Genomic DNA, 22,936 nt, shown 5'->3' with positions numbered 1-22,936 from the left:
CGTGCTGACCGAATTGGCACTTGGAGTCGGGTCGCTCTGACGATGCGCGACTGTACACAAATTGACGCGCATGCATAGCATGCAGCATCTGACCTGCCATCAGATGAGGACCACCAGAAAGGGTAATTACAGTATAGTATTAGGAAAGGTTTCTTCAATGGAGCTCAACTTGCATTACTGGAGACATTAATAATGGACAGGCCCACTCAAGAGATGGGTATGTCCAACCACTGAATAGGTGTATGTGTGCCAGCATGACGTCATGCACATCAGGCTGACATACAACTTCCCAGCCGACCCCAAACCTGCAGGGCCCTGCATAGAACTTTACTGAAGCATTCTCTGCTTGTGCCTAGTGCCCACTGTACAGCGTGAGTATGTCTAAAAATGTGTTCACACACTACCACCTGGGGACAGTTCCATGGTGTCCCCAGATGCAGGTCACCAGTTACTAAATCGGGAGGGTGGTACAGGACATTTGGGAGCTCCTTCTCATTGTGTCACATTGTCTGATAGAGCATATTGGAATGGGAGGGTTGTGAGATCAGCACCAGAGTAAAGATCCATGATTAATCTGTGATTTCCAATATCATTGATTCCCTTAATAATACATGTGTAATCATACATTTTGCTGGGAAGGACTTGTTCTGTGAAAGCTCATATGGAATGCTAACTCAATAATAGGTTTCCGTTTGGAATGTATGCTGTCATCATATGATGTTCATACCCAGCCATCCACTGGTGGTGGATAACATATTCTCTGTGTTCATGTATGTTATAACCATGATGCTGTTCTTTGTACTGTATATTCTTTAAAATTTGAAAAGGAGAAGCATTATTTAATTATTATTCATGACTCTACTATTATTACAGGCTGCATGTGTTGGGTGGCATTAGTGTCTGGCTTGGATATTTCATCCACAGCAAGATTTGAGACCCTTCTGTCAGCTACGATCGCTCTATATAAATCAGCAGCACCTTTCCTCTGCTTCATAGCCCATTTGTCTCAGACCTGCTGAAAGATGTAGAGGGGACCAGATAACCTTGGGATGCATGAGTGAGAGCCAGGCAGTGGCCTTAATACATGAAAGCAGTTTTCTTGCCCACATCTGTCATTAATCAGAAAATCCTACAGCTTCCCTTGCATTAACCCCTATTTTTGGAAGGTTCTACAAGCCCACTTCAGAAAAAATAACTAGGCTTATTGCATCAGGTAAAGGGTAAGGCACATTTCTGAACTGCTTTTCACTGACCTCAATGGTGTAGGGGCACACCAACTAACAAAACATATGTCAAATATCCATTTAAAGCTAAGCCGTCTTCTAGAACGTTGAAAGTGTATGTGTTCTTTATTTAGAATATAATTTTTCTTTTACATTCCATTTTTTTTTTTAAATTCTTTCTTTTTTGTTGTGCTCAGTTAACAAAGAGGCCTGCATTGCCACAACAGCAAAGGCAGGGTCAGTAAAACACATATCAAAACAGTGTGGCATTCAAAATATTAGCACAATTTGTGTATGTAGACAAAAAAAGTAACACAATACTGCATATGCCAGTGATCCTCATAGCTGTATCAGGCTAAGCTTTAATTAGCATGGTTAGTGGCTAAACAATAATATGAAACCATTAGCAGGCTAGGGTAGTTGCAGATAAAACAGCTGAGGCTAAATAAAGCACTGTTCCCTAGTACTAACCAAGTTTGAAATACAAAGAATTAAGGGATAGTAACTCCAAACTACGTGATTCACAGTTGTGATCGAAATAGCAACGGCCAGCGTCAATTAAGCTCCTACCTCCAACGGTAAGCCTTTCGCTTGGTTCAGCCTATTCCCAATGAGGGCAAACCTGTTGTGTCTCCGGCCAAGTCCATTGGGATAGGTGCAGAAACCAGGTGGGAGCCAGCGAAGATAGAGACGCAGTGGGAACGAACTGAGTCGCAAAGCTGTAGTGAGCCAGGTGTTCTTTGCAGCCCCATGTCCTCTTGAAGGCCTGCATCATTGTGTCACAGGTTTGGAACTGCGCAACGTTCCAGTCCTCCCCAGCCTGGGTGTAGTGAAGGGTCGGTGTGGTCTTGGACCACCATCTGTATGTAATCCTCCGCTTGTGGGGTCGATGCGTTGGGGAAATCCCCTTGGTGGTTTTCGGCCAAGGTATGTCAGTAGAGTGGGTATATGCTGCTTGTGTTTGAGGCCTTCCACCATTCTGCCACTCACTTCTCCGGTCACCGCCTGAGGCTGCATCTGAGTCGCCACTGTCTTAGCTTCAAAAGTAGCTTCAAAAGTGCGTCCAATTTCTGCAGAAATATCTCAATATAGTCTCTTGGGTCTTGGTGTGGCGGCTGTTGTATGCACCCTTGTTATAGGCGGCCGTCAGCCATCTTGTAGACAGAGGTACCACCATGCAGTATTGGTAGCAGTTAGTCAGTTTAAAAACAATGCTGGTTGTCTAGTTGTCTCTCCAGCCCAATAGTTTCACTAGGCTTCACTGGAAGCACCAGGAAAATCAACCAGGAGCACCTTGTTGGCACTCTCTTGGCTCTGGTTCATGTGAGTGGATCTTATCATTTATTATCCCAAATTCCATCTGTGTTACCATCTGCACTATATATTCTTGTTTTTTGTTTCCTTCTTTTATGTATCCGCTATACACCCATGATATACCATTGTACTAAGGGTAAATATAAATGCACTAGCACTTTATCACTTTTTGTCACATCTGTACTTTTTCTGTGTTGGGGCACAGGGGTATTCCCACATTTAAGTGTTTTGAGCTGCCATTACACTTTTAGAATTTTAAGCACTTATTTGCAAAACACTAATTTTACACTTCTTTGGAGTAAAATATTTTTGAACTGTCACCACCTGCCTTTACTAATTCCTGTCCTTAACTGGAATATTAATATGAAGAATTATCCTCTGTGGACACATTTCTTCTCTAGAATGTCTGTCATAGCTAGAGTGCATAGAGTTTTTGAAGCGTGTTTGTTTCCATGTCCATCTGTGTTCAGTTCTCAATTCAATGGACCACCACTTCCACTACTAGTTACACTTCAATGGCTCTTATAAGAGCTACCCTAGAATGTATTAATCATTATGCATGTATCCAAACATTTTCCATATCTTATATAATAAAGAAACTGATTTTAGGATTGAAAATGGAAGAGAGAGTAACCAGACACTCATCAATAAGGACAACATTTTTTTAAAAAGAGTGTTCATGAAGGGTACACCTGGAGAGAAGAGATGGGAGCTTGGAACAGGTAACTGGAGTAGAGTGATTATGAGCAGAGACAGGCTTTTATTATAGAGTCAACATATTCTACAACATATTCTGCACTTTTACACAATCATAGAACTGAGACAGATGAATAACAGCAAATCCATTTTTCCATGAGTAGCATGGATAATTAGAAACATTATGACGATGATTAAGAATGAAAAGTCAGTTTATAAACAAAGAAAAAAAGCCCTGAGGACTAAACCAGTCATACACATACAGAGCCTCCATAACTCTCTCTTCACTCTATTTGGGACATCCTTATCCAGAACTCACTCCTTTATTACCCCTTGGGATCCAAAACCTTGGTGCATTCAGGAGTTGACTCAGAACATATTGGAGTCTCTTTGTGGCAGGTCTTTTGACCTACTGATGTGCCTTTCTGGCCACTGTTAGTGGCGGACCACTTATGAGTGCATTAATCACCTTATCTTTTATCATTGTATCAAACAGTTTTACACTATGTTTTGTTTTATGTTTATGTTTTTAAGTGATTAAAAGCTGGAATACCATTTCCTAACTGGAGTACTACCAGTATCTTTCGGGAGACCCATAACAAGTGTATGTATATTATCTCATTGGTGATCCTCACACATGTAATCGTAGCACACCACACCATTTATTTTGCCTTTCATAAATAAAGAATGAGGCTGAACTAGTAAAGCATGCTCTTTAGAATGCGCTCGTCAGAACACACTTAATAAACACACAGTGCTTATGTGGTACACTGGGGGACAAAAAGCAGATGTACTGACCTTGTGTGACTCACTCGATAACAGAAAGTAATAGTCAGTTCTGTGACACTTTGGGTGACAGCAGTGGCATTGTCCTCTTGAACACACACACATCATGTTTAAGTACCGCTATTAACCGGACATCACACTACGGGTGACAGAAAGCAGTTGTCTGCCGTTGTATGACAAGAGATATCAAACTAATGAGGCTGCAATGTGCCGCGGGCAATAGCAATTGCACTACATGGAGCAGAAGTTCAAGTTTACTTGTGACAGAGAGCTTTGACCTTGTCCTTGAATGACACTATAGGTCACAGCTAGCGTTGGGCAATTTCATAACCAGAGGTCTGTGATGGTCGGAAACAATGGTTCCTTCTTTATGTAACTTTCTCAATGATAGAGAGCAGGAAAAATAACAGGACAAAATAAACAGCTCTGTACAACTTGTCTAGATATTGCTCTCTCTTATCACCTGTGCAGTGGGGTTACCTGTGATGAACAACTCTATCAGGACAATTATATGAACAACATTTTGGGATATGTTACTGAATAACCTTTTTTTATACACTCAGTTTTTACAAGTCATAAATCCTAAGCTAAATTATAAAATTTCAAATAAAATCTAAAAATAGTAACAAATTCACAGCATTCCAACAGTGCACAGGTATAAGTGACATATACACAGGTTGTTAGGGGAGCTATTGTTTTCCATGTTTCATTGAGAATACAATTACATTACGAAGCCATCAACGTTCAGTATCACTGATTAAATGGAAACTATAGTCACAAAAGTAATAATCTATAAGTTTCTTTCGATTACAATTTCGATTATAAGTTTCCTCTGTCCACCAGTCTTTGATGTTTAAAAAGTAAAGACAATTATATTATAATAACATTGCTTTCAGTACTGAAACACTGACACTGCAGCCACCTGATAGGCCTTTTTCTCTGTCAGCAAGCCTGCCTGCACCTTCTGTGTTCTTGTCGAATCCAATGCTTTTGTAAAGAAGCATTATGGCTGAGATGCGCATGCACAGCAAAACGCCATGCTCGTCCCCTCAAGATTGAAGAACTGAGTCTGACTTCATTATTGCAGCAGGAGCTCCTCTGGTCGCTGTCAGGAAGACAACCACTAGAGGAGTATTTAACATTGCAAAGAAAACATTAAATGACATGGGGCACTCTAACCAGGTCACTTCATTGAGATAAAGTCATCTGGATGCATAGTGTGTTCTTTTAATTACAGAAATACAAACAGACAAAGTACGTCTTTTGTTACGATAAATGACTAATTCTTATAGTCAGTGACTATATTTGAGAAAATATGAGCCAGTAGCATCTTTGTTGTGTGTTATTGTAGGCTTTAAAGGGTTACTTCTAACATATGGAAATCTTGCATTATTTTCCCTTCTTTTCTTTTCTTTTGCAATTCTTACCCCCCTCCCCAACTCATTCCCCACCACACACTGTAGTTTTACTGATTTAAAATAGGTAAAAACTTACCTTGAATCCAGCGCAGGACCAAGTTCTCGCAGATCTGTTCTATGATTTTTATGTCGTGAGCATGAGTCATTAGTTTTGGCTCCGTGGTCCAATCAAATGCTTCTCATAGAGTGCAAGTGCTGAGAATATCCGCTTCCTCTAAACATTGTAACCCATGTTGTTCCTCTATCCCAATTACATTACATTTGGTGTGCAGAATTAGGGAAGGAGGGAGGCAGAATTACAGAGGGATAGTGTGAGAGAGTTGGCATTGGGGATTGAGGTAAAATATTTAAATTAACGCACATGGTTGAACTGTTTGTGCGAGGTTGTGCAAGTCGAACAAGGGCTTCTACTTGCAGAAATGCTCATAGTGCTGCCAGACCATGCCACAAAATGACCGATTTCTCTGTATACATAGATTTCTAGTGAAAGGGACTGCACTCCAAAAGGTAAACTACTCTTCAAAGCAAATAATCAAAAGCACAGTCATGGTGCCCCAGGCCTTGGTTTGGCCCCAACAACTAGTAACTGGATTCTGGCAAATCAAAGACGGATCTGTCACTCAGTGAAATTAATTTAACAGCTTTTTAATAATGCTTCACTGGTAAGCTGTTAAATTCACCTGTTTGATTTGCTAGATTTCTCTGTATAGGCAGCATCTCAAGATTGCCTCCTCCGTGACCATATCGAAAAGCAGAAGTGGTCACGGAGGATTGAGTATTCTTTTAAACGTTTTATCTTTTTCTATGAATGATTGAACATTGAGGGACATTAATGTGTCTCTAATTAAAGGGGCAATATCATCACCGCACGTGAAACAATGGAGCAATACTGAAGCACACCAAAAATATAGAACATATAATCAGTGGTGTATTTTGGATCTGTGCTGCCCTAGACATGATGGAACTTGGGCACCCCTTTATTTAAATTTGCCCCATCCCTTCCTGTCAAGGCCCCACCTCTTCCTGTTAAAGACTAACACACACATTGACTGACAGACACACTGACACACCCACTCACAGACAGGCACACACTTTCAGATACACACACACACTGATTTGACACAATCTGACAGACACACACACAATCACTCACTCACTCACTCACAGACACTGCCTGACAGTCAGTCAGTCAGTCAGTCAATGTCTGTGAGTGAGTGATTATCAAAGACATACTCACTGACAGACATGCACACACTGACAGACACACACTCACTCACTCACTCACAGACACACCAATATTCACTGACAGACACACACTGACAGACACACCCACATTACATACACACACACACACTCACTGACAGTCATTCACACACTCACTCACAGACACACACACCCACATTCACTGACAGACACACACACACTCACTCATTTACAGACACACACTGACAGGCACACCCACATTTTATGACAGACATACACTCACTCACTTATCCACAGACACACACTCACTCAGACACACACACTCATTCATAGACACATGCTCACTCACAGACACACACTGAAAGACACACTCACTCACAGACACACTGACTGACAGACACACACAATGCTGTATTTACAGCAAGGCTAACAAGGCATTTGCCTTGGTCGGCACTTTCCAGAGGGCGGCAAAAAACACTGCCCCCAAATTCCCAGGCAAATGCCTTGTTAGCTTAATTTTAAGGGTGCCCAAAGCTGGTGACTGCCTACATTTGGGCCCCCCTAACCAGGGCAGACAGTTCTTTCCCAGGCAGACAGCGAGGGAGGGCTGATCTATGAGCTTTCTGTTATTTTTGAAATTTTAATTTAAATCCACCCAGCCTCCTTACCCTTGGGAGAGCTGGGTGGATTTTTTACCTGGGGTCCAGTGGGGCTGCTGGGCTGGCTGCTAGCAAGGCTGTTGAGGCTGCTGGGCTAACAGGAAGGCGGGTGGGCCGGCACATAAAGCATGAACTGAGTGAGCTGAGCTCTTCTTGCTCTGCTCCCTCGCGCACCACAGAGTAATGCTGGGAGCCGAAGTGACGTCATATTCCGGCTCCCAGCATTACTTCAGGGCATGCGTTTTTTGCCGCCTCCTGGAAAATGCAACCCAAGGCAGATGCCTTGTTAGCCTCACGGTAAATACAGCACTGCATTTTAGTATGTTTTTTCATTCTGTAATAATCATTGAGCAGTCGTAAACTGTTATCAGTAATCATAATATCATAATATGTGATTACTAATCAAAAAATGTGATCACTAGTCACTACTATGTACATAACACAGATTGGAAAACCAGAACCATATTCTATCATATATAATACCGATCATTTGGGTGAAAATTTGTGCTGAGATCTCCACAGTAGTTTTTACATGTAAAAATAAATAAATAATTGCAGTATATTTAGAAGGCTGCATACAGTGAAAAGTGAGCGAAGAGTAAGGGATTTCTTAAATAAAAATTACACAATCATACGGTATATGTATATTAAGTGTGCAATAGCACATAAACCAAAAAAGGTGTAAAAATAAAAAAATTAAATAAATACATGCTCCCACTCTATGTATTTCTACTTCAAAACAGCGGAGATTCAACTTCTAAATGTAATTGAAAAGTGCTGTACTAGCGCTGTAGAGCAAAGTATAACAGTATCTGAAATACCACAGGTACATGTGCATGCTTTTAGATTGCAAGATCATTTGGGCAGCTCCCTCTTTACTTACTGTTAGAACTTAGAGTTTGTCTGATTTACCTATTATTGTACAGCGCTGCACAGTGGCGTACATACCGGGGTTGCGGCTGCGACCGGGCCCGGCCCACCAGGGGGCCCAGCCGCCCTGCAACCCGGTATGTACGCCAGTGTGGCAAGCCTCTTCTCCTGGAGGGCCCAGGAGCTGGCCATCTCAGGGCCCTCCGAGGCTGGCCCTGGCGTCACCGGGCAGGCAGGCGCGCAAAGGAGCACTCTCCCTGGCTGAGCACTCTCTGCCCAGCTCCCCCGCACGCCGCATACTGATGCCGGAGCGGAATATGACGTCATATTCCGGCATCAGTATGCGGCGCGTGAGGTAGCTGAACAGGGAGCACTCAGGGGAGAGTGCTACCTCGCGCGCCCAGCAGCCTGCCCAGCAACACCACTGGACCCCAGGGAATCCCCTCAGCACTCCCAAAGGTAGGGAGGCTGGGGGATTATTTTTTTTTTTTTTTTTAAACGTGTGTCTGTGTGTTAGTGTTCGAGTGTGTGTGTTAGAGTGCATGTGTTAGTGTTAGAGTGTCTGTTAGAGTGTGTATGTTAGTGTGTTAGTGTCAGAGTGTGTGTGTTAGTGTTAGAGTGTCTGTGTGTTAGTGTTAGAGTGTCTGTGTGTTAGTGTTAGAATGTCTGTGTGTTAGTGTTAGAGTGTCTGTGTGTTAGTGTTAGAGTGTCTGTGTGTTAGTGTTAGAGTGTCTGTGTGTTAGTGTTAGAGTGTCTGTGTGTTAGTGTTAGAGTGTCTGTGTGTTAGTGTGTGTGTTAGTGTTAGTTTTTGTGTCAGTCTGTGTGTCAGTGAGTGTGTTACTGTGTGTGTCTGTTACTGAGTGTGTTAGTTTGTGTGCGCCTGTTAGTGAGTGTGTGTTTTGTCAGTGAGTGTGTATGTATGTCTGTCACTGAGTGTGTGTCTGTCAGTAAATGTGTGTGTCTGTCAGTAAATGTGTGTGTCTGTCAGTAAATGTGTGTGTCTGTCAGTAAATGTGTGTGTCTGTTAGCTAGTGTGTATGTGTCTGTTCGTGAAAGTGCGTGTGTGTTTTCAGCACTTACCTTTCTCCAGCGCGGGACTCCCTTGGCGCTGGGGATCCCTCCCGCGCACATTAAAACCGCCCATAGGAAAGCATTACTCAATGCTTTCCTATGGACGTTCAGCGTCTTCTCACTGTGATTTTCACAGTGAGAATCGCGGAAGCTCCTCTAGCGGCTGTCAATGAGACAGCCACTAGAGGCTGGATTAACCCTCAGTGAAACATAGAAGTTTCTCTGAAACTGCTATGTTTTCAGCTGCAGGGTTAAAACTAGAGGGACCTGGCACCCAGACCACTTCATTGAGCTGATGTGATCTGGGTGTCTGTAGTGGTCCTTTAAGTGTATGTGTATCTGCATGCACTGGCGTACATACCGCAGTCGCAGGGGTCGCAGAGTAAGTGCGAGAGGAGGGGGCCCTCGGATCAGTTTTTGCACCGGGGCCCCATGGGTTGTGTGTACGCCACTGGCGCTGCAGAATATGTTGGCGCTATATAAATAATTGCAGTTGTGTGGGCTGTTATGCGTATGTAGATTAACTGGTATTCAAGGGGAAAGGCAAGTATATGCAGAAACGCACTTTTTTTTCTATTGTTGCCTCTCCAGAAAAGAATGTGAACAAATGTGCTCATGTGTTTATCATTCTGACCCTTAAAAATATAATGCTTGCTTTATTTAGAAAAGCCTGTGCTATTTTTAAGCGCTCCCTGGAAATTTTAGGGGAAAATATTTTCTTCAAGATATAGCTATCTTTCTCAGGCCACTTACAAGTATTAGAAAAAAAGTGAAGTAAGAAAAAGACAGCTTCCCATTAAATCATTGTTTGCAGGGCAATGTGGGAGCATATACATGTTTCTATACTCTGTCTATAAAACCAGTACTACCCCTAGATATCTAGATAGATATTTCAGATCCGTTTGAGACTGAAAAAAAAAAACGAGAATGAAAAATTTAAAGGTAACGCAATTATTGATAGCTGCTATAAAAAATAAATAAAATGTATAAGATAATTATATCAATTAGAATAAATCTAAAATATCATTAAAAGTGGAGTGGAAGCATCTCCTAGTACATTTATTTTAATAACAAATGCAAAAACAAACGTTTTCATGATAAAATAAACAGTCAGGTTATACAGTAAAGTGAGAATTCAAAGTGAATTCAAATTTAATTTGAAAGTTGAAGGAACACTATAGGCACCCAGATCACTGCACCTCAATGACGTGATCTGAATGCCATGCCCCAGTCATTTTAACCCTGCAACCACAGGGATTGCAATGCTTTCTTTGCTGGGTTTAAATACCTCTAATGGCCAGTCACTAGAGGTGCTTCTGACAAAATATTCAAACTGATGGTCTCAGAGAACATTTGATTGGGGCAGTTTAGCTTTTTGCCACGCATAAACACTGGCCTCCTATGACTTTCCTATATGAAAGTATTGGATTATTTGAGATCATCAAGATTGATTTTTTAAAATTACTATATTTAAGTAAAGCGTAGGTGGTAATTTTCCATAATGCAATGTGGTGCACACGCCTGTGATTCAGAGAGATTTATCAAAGTTTTTTTTGTTTTTTTTTACTTTTTTCTAAAAACTTTTTTTCTCTGCTTAAATTCTGCCATTTTCCCTGGAATGCCCATTTCAGAAAAGATGACCAAATTTAGAGAGGTGGAAAACTTGTTTTTGTGTGACAGAAAAAAAACACCACTTTTTACTGAAGGTAAAAAGCAATAGAAAGTTTGATAAATCCATTGCATTATCAAGAAAATAGCATACATTCAAAAATAACAAGCACAAAAGAAGCAGTAGACAAAACGTGTCAGTTAATAAATTGCACACAAAACACCAAAAAAGGTAGTAAACGGTCTGTGAAAGTCTTCCCAATGTATCATTTTTACAGACTTACCTAACTGCAGCTGAAATATTTGCTTAGGATCTCCATATAACATTTCAGAAGCCCAGAGAGGCCATGTATTTTTTAAAATATTTTTCTTACTTGTTTCTCTTGAAAACAACAAAATTCTCGCCATAGCAGGTTGTTTTTTTGACATAGCAAAAAATGTGAAATACATGGCCTCTGGCTCTCCATGTTAAAATGATATGAACTATACTTTAAAATCCCCTTTTGTTGTCATGACAAAGGAGTAGTTTCACATGTTTCTAAAGGGAAATATGGTAATGATAGGTGTAGTTAGGTATAATAAAAATAGGCATAGTTAGATTAATATTAATGTCCATCATTTGTGGGTGAGAAGGTAAGCAGTGGAATTAGGTAGAGATATGAAAACAAAACCACATGAAAAGTGACAAGGAGAGTCATAAAACATAAGCAATAGTAGGGAAAGACTCCAAAAAATTAATTAAATCTTTATGGTCTGTGGCATATAAAAAGGCTTCCAAACTGTTTTACACACACGGGGTCTTTCATGAAAAAAATACTGAATGGGGCAAAACCATTGCATAGGGGTTATTCGGACTGCATAATACAGGCACTGTTCATACTATTTAATAATGTCCAAATTTTGCAAACCAAGCCCCAAATCAGCCTAAATTTAGTTCTGAATTCAGCTGGACCGAACACTGCCAAACGGTTGAAATCAAGACTAAATGCTGCAAATGCCGGTCAGTGGCCAAATAGTACTTCAAATTATCATTCACTTGCATGAAAGCGAGGGAATGCTAATGTGCAAATGTGCATCCTACCAGAGGCATTTGGTTCTGAATATTAATGAAACCGGTGCTTTATGAATCTTCTGAATACTAAGTTTTGAACAGGATTCGGATACGAAAGCAGCAATTTTATTCTGGACACCGAATGCATCCACATAAATTCAGACCACATATGGCTTCAGTAAAAATTACAATTCCCAATGATTTAGGCATTTGATCATGTTTAGTGAATAATCCCGACAGTCACAAAGCCTGCTGTAGAAAGTATGTTACATATTAGCAAACTGTACTGATAGACACTAAAGAATCACTATAGGGTCAGGAACACAAACATGTATTCCTGACTCTATAGTTTTAACACCACCATCTAGCCCCCCCCCCCCCCCCCCCCCCCGGGCCCCTCATGCCTCCATAAATATAGCAAAATCATACTGTATTCAAGCCTGAAGCTGTAACTCTGCATGCTGTTTGCCTTAAAAAAAAAAAAAAAAAGCAGTCTGCTGACATCATCAGAAGTGGTAGCCTGATCCAATCACAATGCTTCCCCATAGGATTGGCTGAGACTGACAAGAAGGCAGATTGGGGCATAGCCAGCACAATTAAAACACAGCCCTGGCCAATCGGCATCTCCTTATAGAGCTGAATTGAATCAATGAATCTCTATGAGGAAAGTTCAGTGTATGCATGCAGAGGGAGGAGACAGAATGTTTGGGTGCATTTTAAGCAGCCACGACCCAGGAAGGATCTCTAACAGCTAGCTGAGGAGTGGCCAGTGAAGTTATCACTAGACTGTAATGTAAACACTGCCTTTTCTCTGAAAACATAGTTTTTAGAGCAAAAAGCCTGAAGGTAATGATTCTACTCACCAGAGCAAATTCAATAAGCTGTAGTTGTTCTGGTGACTATAGTGTCCCTTTAAATGTAAAGAGCTCCAATAAGATCACATATGTAGGTTTCTAAGAAATATAAATGAGCAAATGTGTATTTGCTCTAGGTGTCCAGCACACTTTTGAATTTTTATTCAAAGTAGTTATTCTAGAATGATTTACTGTAAATGATCCAAAACAAGTCTGCTGACAATACGAATTTATATTTAAAAGATGGCTAGCTCAGTGTCCACTAGATGGCTCTGGCTGGCTATAGGAAGTCCCTGATATGCTTTGTTTAACAAACATTACAGATTATATTATTGTCAGCTAAAAGGTTTCCAAAGATTTATTTAAAATAATTGAACACTGGGATAAAATAATTATATGTAAACTATGGTATGGCACATGTGTGAGAGTAGAATAATATTTTATTTTATACGCAGATTGACTCGACATAAAACAAAAGCATGATGCACATATATAGAGTGTATTATATTTTCACAATGCTTTTCAGGTGTGAACAGTACATATATATGTTAATAGGATATAATGGTATATATATATATATATATATATATATATATATATATATATATATTAAACTCATTGCATATCAAAGCAATTTAAAAAAGTGACAATATTTTGCAATTTAAAACTTTAAGTGTCATGGCCATACCCTGGAGCAGAACATATGCTGATGGTCTGTAATATTAGGACTTCTGTTTGTTACTCTGCAAATCATAACTTCAGAGCTTTGTAGTGGGGAAGAGTCCTATTGGCAAATGGCAACTCCGAGATTCAAAAAGGTAGTCCAGTGTTAGATACTTAGTAACTGTCAGCAGCCCAGCAGAACCTCTCAGCAGCCCCGGCAATAGTGTTTTTTAGCACCCTGAAAGTAATTCAACTTACCAAGAATTTGCCCTAAATTATTCAGTGTCTAGCTGCACAAGCAGAGAGCCTAGACAGGCGCATGGCATGTGGGTATACTATCTAGCTATCCAAAAATAGGGTTGAATAGGGCATGAATAATATAAAAACAAAACATTTATAATTCTGACTCAGTGTTTCGACCTATAGCAAGGATTGTAAATGTGAAAAAGGCATAGTACGAGTTGCAATGGTAAATCTGCTCTTTGGCCTCCTGTGGACAAGTTGGGTAAATGTGTACAGAGAAAGAGGATACATAACAGTGAACCATGTATTATGGGAAAATAATGTCATTGCACGGTTGTATTTCTTTTTTGTCATTGCAATGACGTATGTACATTTAGAATTTCTGAACCCCCCTACATGTGTTTTTGGGGACACTTTTTCCTTTATGGGACAGACCTCCAATGATACAAGTGACGAGTCTGTAGACATCACTCATCGATGTGAACAGGGAAATAATATTGAACGTTGGACAACTCTATGGCACACCGTTTCTTATAAACTAGGCATCAACTCCCAAGCATGAATTTCATTGTCACTTAAAATACGGAGCAAAGGTTGTCCATCATTCAACAACTTGTCACTAGAAGAACTTGTCAGCATGATCACTACGTTAGACCTATACCATGTAAACGTTATCCTTCAGTAGCCTCTCTCTTCATGGACTGTGCCATCATGATAATAATGCACCCATTAAATACCATTGTCAGTGTCTTAATGTCAGGATCGGGACAGGGATCCAACACGCAGAGTACAAACAGTAGCCAGATACGTATACCGGACCTTAGAATGGCCGGACTAACGTAAGTAGTACAGTATAGAATGGTCAAAGACAAGCCGAGGTCGAGGGTAACAGAAGACAGGTAAGCGAGAGACAAGCCGAGTCAAGGGTAACAGAGATAAGCAGAGTAAGGTAAACAAGCCGGGTCAAAACCAAAAGGGAATAATAGAATACACAAGCACTGAGTGACTAGAACAAACTAGAACCACGACAGGGCAATGAGCTAATGACAGAAGCTCTGTTAAATACCCTGTTCAGAGCAGTAACCACGCCTCCGAGGCGTCTTGATTGGTCCTGCAGCAATTGACTGACAGGTCGTTCCGGGGGAGTGTCCTGATGACTACTTCCTGCCTAGATGCTGTAAAAGGCAGTCACTCCCTCGCGGCCGGCCTAGCATGACCGGATAGACCGCGGGGAAGGGAGCCATCAGACCGTCTGGATGGAGGAACAGCTAAGTCTCTACCTCTTTCGGAGGTAGAGACCACAGGTACCCTGACAGTACCCCCCCTCTCAGATACGCCCACCGGGCGGAATGAACCGGGACGAGATGGGAAGCGAGAGTGATACGCCCTGCGGAGACGGGGAGCATGAACATCCTCCTGAGGTACCCAACTCCTCTCCTCAGGACCATATCCCTTCCAATCAACCAGATATTGTACTCTCCCCGGGAGATTCGAGAATCAATAATAGAGTTAACCTCATACTCCTCCTGACCCTCCACCTGAACGGAGTGAGGAGGGGCTATTGTGGAGGAAAATCTGTTACATATGAGTGGTTTCAGCAATGAAACGAGTTCGGGATGCGTAAGGTATTAGGAAGAGCTAAACGATACGCAACTGGATTGATACGGGTCAGCACCCTATAGGGTCCAATATAACGAGGAGCGAACTTCATGGATGGCACTTTTAAACGGATGTTCCTCGTGCTCAGCCATACCCTATCACCTGGAACAAAGACCGGAGCCGCCCTTCTACGTTTATCAGCGTGTTTCTTAACCAACATAGAGTTGTGCACAAGGATTTGTCGAGTTTGATCCCACAACTTCCTCAAATTGGCAACATGAACATCAACCGACGGCACCCCCTGGGAAGGAGAATCCGAAGGAAGAATAGACGGATGAAAACCATAATTCATGAAGAAGGGGCTTGAATGAGTAGAATCGCAAACGAGATTGTTGTGTGCAAACTCCGCCCAAGGAATCAAACCGACCCAATCGTCCTGGTGTTCTGAAACGAAACAACGTAGATATTGTTCAACTTTTTGGTTAGTGCGTTCAGCAGCTCCATTGGACTGAGGATGATAGGCAGAGGAGAAATTCAATTTGATGCCTAGTTGGGAGCAGAATGATCTCCAAAAACGGGAAACAAATTGGGAGCCTCTGTCAGAGACAATTTGGGAAGGTATCCCATGCAAACGGAAAATCTCCCTGGCGAATATCTCCGCTAATTCGGGCGAAGATGGGAGTTTAGGTAAGGGAATGAAGTGAGCCATTTTAGTAAATCTGTCTACCACAGTGAGGATGACAGTCTGCTTTTTAGAGATAGGCAAATCAACAATGAAGTCCATTGCCAGACAGGACCAAGGCTTTTCAGGAACCTCTAAAGGGTGCAGAAATCCGCATGGAAGCGAATGGGGTAGCTTGGTCTTGGTACAAACTTCACATGCCCCGATGAATTCTTTAATATCCTTGCGTAAGTCAGGCCACCAAAAATCTTTAGAGACCAGCGCATAAGTCTTGCGGATGCCAGGATGCCCAGCCACCTTGCTGTTATGGAGACAGCGTAGCACCTCCAGTTGGAGAGCGGCAGGAACGAAGTGTCGATCCCCAGGAGTCTGTTTGGGTGCCAAATGCTGAAACTTCATGATCTCAGAAAGCAATGGAGAGTGAATCCTGAGATTCGTGTTCGCGATGATATTCCCCTTAGGAACTATGGAGGATAGAAGTGGTTCAGTTATAGTGGATGGTTCATATTGACGAGACAAAGCATCGGCTTTAGAGTTCTTAGATAAATAAATACAATAAAAAAGGCTGCGCACAAATATAAAATCCAATGGTTAAACAAAAAAGGAGAGAATTAGTCCAGCTATTGTGTCCTTACAAGTGTCCTTGGATGTTGAGGTCTTCTACTTGTATAGTGGTATCACTTGATATGAAAGATAAAAAGGAACAAGGAACAACCAATGGTGTAGTACGTAAAATTCAGGTATAGGTGTGAAAAGTAATAGTATAAAACTCACATTTACCAGAGCTAATGTCCAGCTCTGGAGTGAAGTGCGTACAGCGGTTTAATCCCCGCTTATGGGATATAAGGCAGGTTCCTCTCCGTGAGTGGTTTTCAATTCTCGGAATAAAAAGAAGAAACAGCCAATAGTGCTCACTGTGTGGCAATATGAATAAGAATAATAAAAAAATTTGTACTTACAAAATAAGAGCAGACACACTGCTCTTTGATGACAGCTTGGGTGGATTGATCCCCACCTAAGGATTTCTTTGGGTACAGGAAAACTTCCAGGAGTATTCAAGGTTTTTTATAAAACCAGTAAAAAATGATAAAAATAACAATAAAAAGCCAGGGTAAAATAGAAGTTATGTGTCTATAAAAAAGATAATTGGCACAAACAAATGACCAAATAATACTTTAATATATAAAACACAATATTTAAATATCCATAACGCGTTTCGTCACTCAAGGACTTTTTCAAATGGAATAACATGTTTAACCTGGCAGGTAGATATTATATAGGAACATAATTATTTGAATTTTGGCGCCAAAACTTGGTCCATCCAATCAGAATTAAAAGCACGTTTAAAACTTAAAATACGTTAATAACTTAATAAAAGCTTAGTTTATAATATAGCAACATGATTCTAATTAATATAAATCAAAAACGAGGGTGAAAAAGTATAGATTTAAACGTTTCAAAATGGTCACATGACCGGCATCACTTCCGCATTTCGGAAGTGTAGCCGCAATGCTCAATGGGAAATGTAGTTCAATTTGGCCGTGAGCGTTAAAATTTTAAATACATTAAATCACTTAATGGGAGCTCTGTTTATAATCTAGCAACATAGTTCTGGTTGATATAAATCAAAAACGAGGGTAGGAAAGTGTGAATTTAAAAGTTTAAAAGTTTTAAAATGGTCACATGACCGGCGTCACTTCCGTTTTTCGGAAGCATAGCCGCAATGCTCTGTGGGAAATGTAGTACAATTTGGCCGCGAGCAACGGCCGTTTCCCATTACATTAAAATTTAAACATGTATTTACCCATATTCATTTGTTGCTAATTCAGAGATAAATTGTAAAAAACGAAAATGCCAAATATTATTTTTGAACAGTAAAAAATGGTCAATGGTCAATGGTTATGAAATTAGAGAAAGCCCTATCCACAGAAATCAAGCTCAAATGGGAAATTGCTACTTTTAAAAAATATATAGATGAGCAAATTACTCCCCGTGGATTAAGGCTCCTAAAATTACCCACTTCTGACCAAGACGACCTTGAGTTCATGGAGGAGTGGAATAATAAATTAGAATTATGTACCTTTGGTTTAATGGAAACTTTAATAGTTAAAAAAAGCAAAAAACTGTCTATTTTAGATATTGAAATAAATGACCTCAGAGAGAAACTTTTACCATTCACCGAAACGAAGGCTTACAAACAAAACTCTGTACTAATTCAGAACAAAATTGAAAAAGTTGAAGTCGATCAAAAACACCTAAAAATCAAAAAATATATCAGAGACAAAACCGACTACTCTAATAAGCAAGTGCGAACATACCATCTTAAAAAAAGGTATACTTCAGATAACTACCCCTCCAGATCTAACCACCAAAATCATATGTACAATTACTCTCACTCCCACAACAATGTATCACACCAACCACCCTCCAAATACCGTAATTATGCCACACGGAGAACCCATCACCAGTCCCCTTCCACAACAAGGCCGCAATACACGTCCTCTCATCAAAATCACGTCCCTTCCAAAGTATCCTATCAAAATAATAACAACACGTATCAACTACCCTCATACAAACAAAGGAAATTCCCTCACGAAAACCACAACCCTATACCCCAATCGCCCAGATACCAAAACACTTCTGGCTTCAATTTCTCACCAAAACCACAAAGATTTAGGTATACTAACAACCACAACGAATATTCTAATTACTCAAAATCACCTACTATCCCAAACCACACCAACAGATACCAGTTGTTATCAGTCGATTCTGACTTTGATGGAGAGGATCATTTTTTAGAGATACGCACCCACCAACCTGCACTAGCTCAGACACCATACCCACCACGTCCCCAAAAAAGAACTCTAAATTTAGAGGAAGACGAAGTGGAAGACGTGAACAAAAGAGAAAGACTGGAAAGATAATAACACCTTCCACTAATTCTTGTAACGGCATTTTTAATCTCTCTCAAAAAGTTTTATCAGCTGCACAACTGTCTGTTTTAAGTAAGGGTCTTAAATTTGCCCCCACTTCCTCTTTTAATTCATTTCAAGCTTTTCTTGATATAAATAAATTTACTAGGAAGGCTACACTGAAAAGATTTTTTATAAGCAAAAATGATGAAGAACATGCGCCATCTACGCTACCTTCATCTTCTGAAACAACAAATAGTCCTTTTCTAAATACGCACCTTAGAGAAAAATCTAAGTTTTATCCATCCCATTTTAAATCAGCCCCCCTGATTTTATTTGAAAAACTTGTTCTTAAAGATTTAGAAAAAATTAAATACAAAAAATACGACCCAAATAATCTCACAAACACTGAGAGACAAGCAATCAGAGAACTCCAAAAAGACCGAGATATTGTCATTAAATCAGCTGACAAAGGGGGTGGAGTAGTTATCCAATCAAGTGAAATGTACATAAATGAAGCTCACAGGCAATTAAAAGACGAAAATGTATACGAGCAACTTTTAACTGATCCCATTAAGAATATCCAAATTATTTTACTTAAATTTTTAAACAAGGGTCTAGATTTAAAAATTTTAAACAAACATGAATTTAATTTTTTAAATAATAAATTTCCTATTACCCCTGTTATTTATTTTCTTCCTAAAATTCATAAAAATGAAGAACATCCCCCAGGTAGACCTATCGTCTCTGGGATAGGATCACTTTTAAGCAACCTCTCACAATATATTGACACCTTACTCCAACCTTCGGTAAAACTTATGAAATCGTACCTAAAAGACTCCATGTCACTTTTAAATTTTTTAAATGATTTTACCTGGAATAATAATTTTATACTAGTCACTTGTGATGTCCAATCACTTTACACCATTATCCCCCATGATATTGGTTGCCAAGCTATAAAGGAAATTTTAACTCAAGAAGCTAGGATTCCTGGTATCCAAATCGATTTTATAATAGAAGGTATCAATATTATTTTAAAAAATAATTATTTCTGGTTTTTAGACTCTTTTTATCTACAAAGGAGAGGTACTGCCATGGGGACCAGGTTTGCCCCCAGTTATGCCAATTTGTTCATGGCTGACTGGGAAAATGAAGCCATCTGGGGCAATCATACCTGGCGGGCAAACCTGGTCTCTTATTTTAGATACATAGACGACCTTTTTTTTATCTGGGATGGACCAGAAAAACATCTTATTGATTTTATCAATCATTTAAATACCAACAATAGAGGCATTATCCTTACACATGAATTCAGCAAACAATCCATCAATTTTTTAGATCTTAATATTTTTATTAAAGAAGGCCAACTCCAGACAAAAACTTTCTTCAAAAAAGTATGTGTAAACACAGTGATAGACAAATCCAGTTGCCACTATAAGCCTTGGTTAGAGAGTGCTCCTAAGAGTCAGTTTTTACGCCTCCGTAGAAACTGTTCTGAACTCATAGATTTTAATGAACAAGCAGAGGTTTTAAAAAACAAATTTATGGAAAAAAATATTCAGAATCAGATCTAAATACCACAATTAATACAGTAAAACAAAAGGAACGAAATGAACTTTTGATATACAAAAACAAAGAAAATAATGAAAATATATCACTTCCAGTTATTTTTAATTTTAATAATAAAAGTAACGATGTCAAAAAAATAATAAAAAAACACTGGCACATACTAAAACACGATGAGGTACTCAATCCCATTATACCCGCTCACCCAAATATTGTTTTTAGAGGAGCACCCAATTTTAAATCAATTTTAACTACAAATTTTACTAAAAAATCTCCTCCCAAAAATTTATCTTTTTTCCCTCAGACTAAAGGTTTTTACAGATGCAAATTATGTATTGTGTGTAAAACTGTGGATCATGTTATTTCATCTAAAGTTACAAAATTCATGTCTAATCAAACCAAAAAAGTGTATGATATTTATGATTTTATATGCTGCAATACTAAAAATGTTATCTATCTGCTCGAGTGCCCATGTGGCCACCAATATGTGGGGATGACCACAAGGTGCCTAAAGATAAGACTGAGCGAACATTGCAGAAATATTAAAAATGGATACCTAAACCATACAGTATCCAAACATTTCATTATGCACAATAAAGACCCACGCCTATTAAAATGTGTTGGTATAAAAAAATGCTCTACCTCCTGGCGTGGAGGTGATATAAAAAAGTTACTTGGAAAAACAGAGATGGAATGGGTGTATAAACTTCAGACTCTTATACCCCATGGCCTCAATGCAGATTTTGACTTACATAATTTTTTATAAATATTTATATAATTTGATGCCTGTACCTTTAAAGCAAGATTTCATTGTTATTCATTTTATTTACATATTTTATTTACATATATCCTGGTCTTATTGTTACCTGCAAATTACCCAACCTTTTATTTAACCTGCCCATTTTATCAGTATTGGCCCTTTTTAATATAAGGTGTATTTGTTCCTTTTATTTATATGTACTTATGTTTTCTTCCTATTTTCTTCCCCTTATTTTACTAGTCCCCTTTGGGTATTTGCCTCTTAATTTTCCATCTTTTAACTACATTTCCCATAATCCATTTCGGCCTCTATTGCCGATAATCACGTGACCATTTTTTTACTGTTCAAAAATAATATTTGGCATTTTCGTTTTTTACAATTTATCTCTGAATTAGCAACAAATGAATATGGGTAAATATATGTTTAAATTTTAATGTAATGGGAAACGGCCGTTGCTCGCGGCCAAATTGTACTACATTTCCCACAGAGCATTGCGGCTATGCTTCCGAAAAACGGAAGTGACGCCGGTCATGTGACCATTTTAAAACTTTTAAACTTTTAAATTCACACTTTCCTACCCTCGTTTTTGATTTATATCAACCAGAACTATGTTGCTAGATTATAAACAGAGCTCCCATTAAGTGATTTAATGTATTTAAAATTTTAACGCTCACGGCCAAATTGAACTACATTTCCCATTGAGCATTGCGGCTACACTTCCGAAATGCGGAAGTGATGCCGGTCATGTGACCATTTTGAAACGTTTAAATCTATACTTTTTCACCCTCGTTTTTGATTTATATTAATTAGAATCATGTTGCTATATTATAAACTAAGCTTTTATTAAGTTATTAACGTATTTTAAGTTTTAAACGTGCTTTTAATTCTGATTGGATGGACCAAGTTTTGGCGCCAAAATTCAAATAATTATGTTCCTATATAATATCTACCTGCCAGGTTAAACATGTTATTCCATTTGAAAAAGTCCTTGAGTGACAAAACGCGTTATGGATATTTAAATATTGTGTTTTATATATTAAAGTATTATTTGGTCATTTGTTTGTGCCAATTATCTTTTTTATAGACACATAACTTCTATTTTACCCTGGCTTTTTATTGTTATTTTTATCATTTTTTACTGGTTTTATAAAAAACCTTGAATACTCCTGGAAGTTTTCCTGTACCCAAAGAAATCCTTAGGTGGGGATCAATCCACCCAAGCTGTCATCAAAGAGCAGTGTGTCTGCTCTTATTTTGTAAGTACAAATTTTTTTATTATTCTTATTCATATTGCCACACAGTGAGCACTATTGGCTGTTTCTTCTTTTTATTCCGAGAATTGAAAACCACTCACGGAGAGGAACCTGCCTTATATCCCATAAGCGGGGATTAAACCGCTGTACGCACTTCACTCCAGAGCTGGACATTAGCTCTGGTAAATGTGAGTTTTATACTATTACTTTTCACACCTATACCTGAATTTTACGTACTACACCATTGGTTGTTCCTTGTTCCTTTTTATCTTTCATATCAAGTGATACCACTATACAAGTAGAAGACCTCAACATCCAAGGACACTTGTAAGGACACAATAGCTGGACTAATTCTCTCCTTTTTTGTTTAACCATTGGATTTTATATTTGTGCGCAGCCTTTTTTATTGTATTTATTTATTTATCTTATTTCAAAGGGTTTGAGGGATTCCCTTTTTTTAAGGCTGCTGCCAAAAGTTATCTAGCGCTGTCTTATTCTTTTTATT

This window comes from Pelobates fuscus, chromosome 10, assembly GCF_036172605.1.
Source record: "Pelobates fuscus isolate aPelFus1 chromosome 10, aPelFus1.pri, whole genome shotgun sequence".
Lineage (NCBI taxonomy): Eukaryota > Metazoa > Chordata > Amphibia > Anura > Pelobatidae > Pelobates > Pelobates fuscus.
Note: the sequence above shows the minus strand (reverse complement) of the source record.